This window comes from Penaeus monodon, chromosome 6 (genome assembly GCF_015228065.2).
Source record: "Penaeus monodon isolate SGIC_2016 chromosome 6, NSTDA_Pmon_1, whole genome shotgun sequence".
NCBI lineage: Eukaryota > Metazoa > Arthropoda > Malacostraca > Decapoda > Penaeidae > Penaeus > Penaeus monodon.
The window spans coordinates 85501-87815 of NC_051391.1; positions in this window are offsets into that span (position 1 = coordinate 85501).

Below are 2315 nucleotides of genomic sequence, written 5' to 3' on the forward strand. Positions count from 1 at the left end.
TTTTCTCTTTTTTCTTTCTTTTTTTTCTTTCTTTTTTCCTATCTCCTTTTTCTTTGTCTCCTATTTCCTTTTTTTCTTCTCTCTTTCTTTCCTTTTTCTCCTTTTTTCCTTTTTTCTTTTTTTTTTCTTTTTTCTTCTCTTTCTTTCATAATGATGATGATAATTGTCATAATGATAATAATTATAATAAAGATGGTAATTGTAACATTAACAATAAAACGCAATAATAATTATAATAATAATAGTGATGATGATGATAATTGTGGTGATGATGATAATCATAATAATGACGGTGATGATAACATTCACAATAAAAGCGCAATAATAATGATAACAGTGATAAAGATACCGGTAACGATAAATATTATGATAAGGATAACAGGAAAATGATTATGGGCATAACAACAACGACAAAAATAATAATAATTATTAAAATATTTACGTTGATAACACCTTGAAGGCAAAACATAACGAAGAAATATTGATAGAAAAAGACGAAGAAGAAGAAGAAAAAAAAAGATGATGATGATGAAATGAAGAAGATAATGGAAAAGAAAAAGGAAAAAGAAAAACACGAAAAAAGAAGAAAGAATAAGAAAAGAAAAAAACGAGAAGAAAAAAACGAAAAAATAAGTAAAAAAAAAAAAAAAAAGATAGATAGATAGATAGAAAAACACGAAAAAAGAAAAAGAAAAAAAACGAAAAATAAGTAAAAAAAAAAATAGATAGATAAATAGATAGATAGATAAATAGATAGATAGATAGATACTTCCCATATCTTGGTGAATTAGCAACCTTCATCTCGTGAGGTCGTGCAAGGGGTCGTGGCAGGTCGTCATGTTGCAGGAAATTGAGGCGTTCTGCAACTTGACGTGTGGAAGGTTGCAATTGGGTAGGGGGGAGGGGGGAGGGGTATGAGGGAGAGGGGGGAGGGTATAGGAAAGGGGAGGGGTAGGGGAGTGGGGAGGGTATGAGGGAGAGGGGGGAGGGGTATGAGGGAGAGGGGGAGGTGTATGAGGGAGGGGGAGAGGGTATGGGGAAGGGGTGGAGTATAGGGGGTGGGGAGGGGAAAGGGAGGGAAGAAGAGAGGGAGGGAAGGAGGGAGGGAGAGGGAGAGAATAAGCGGAAGGGGTGGGGGGGGGAGAAATGAACGTGATTTTCTTAGTTGTGCATCTTTTCAATTAGGGGGGGAGGGAGGGGGAGATATAGCGGTGATAGCACGCGCGCACACGCGTGTGTGTGTGTGTGCGTGTACGTGTGCGCGTGTGCGCATGTGCGTGTGCGTGTGCGTATGTGTGTGCGTGTGCGTGTACGTGTGCGCGTGTGTGCGTTTGCGCGTGTGCGTGTGTGTTTATTTTTTTTGTGGTGTGTGTGTGTGTGTGTGTGTTGGGGTGTGTGTGTGTGTGTGTGTGTATGTATGTATGTGTATGTATATATGTACGTATGCATGTTTGTGTGTGTGCGTTTTGTATATTTGCATGCATTAAATTATAAAAAGAATATCCAAGAGAGTGAGAGAGAGAGAGAGAGGGAGAGGGAGAGAGAGAGAGAGAGAGAGAGAGAGAGAGAGAGAGAGAGAGAGAGAGAGAGAGAGAAGAGAAGAGAGAGAAAAGAGAGAGAGAGGAAAAGAGAGAGAGAGAAGAGAGAAAAGGAAGAGAGGAAGAGAAGAGAGAGAGAGAGAGAGAGAGAGAGAGAGAGGAGAGAGAGAGAGAGAGATAAATATCTTCTACCAACAAGTAACTACATTCCTCGCAATACATGACTACAAAAGAGAAAAAAAATATCATAAAAAATCAAGGATCCCGACCGAACACTTCGACACCGAAGCCACGGTCGATCAAATACCAACGATAAATGATTATTTACCAAAAGCCTCGCAGACGGGATGATCCACAGAGACTAAGACGCGATTCTCTTGTGTTTTCGCATTTGTTTTCAAAGTAAATTAATAAAGAGAGTTGGGCGGCAGTTGTCAGTTGGCAAGCCTGAGTTTGGGATTTTTTGGTACCCTGGTCGTATTTGTGGGGGGGGGGAGAGGGGGGGGGGGGGGGAGGGGGGGGGGGCAAATTATTCAGTACTATCGTTAATTTTCCGTTTAATCAATGAGGCAGTTGTTCGCGGTGTCAAAAATAGGGGGGGATGTGTGTTTGGGACGAAAATCCAGAGTTTCCTTTCATTCTGTTGTTTTTGTGCGTCAGGGAATGCCACGTCTGGCTGTTTCTTGTTTTCTCTTTCAGTCCCTTTTCCCTTTTTCCTTCCTCTCTGCTGTCTTTTTGTTTTTCTTTTTCTTCTTTCTCATCACTTTCCTTCCTCCC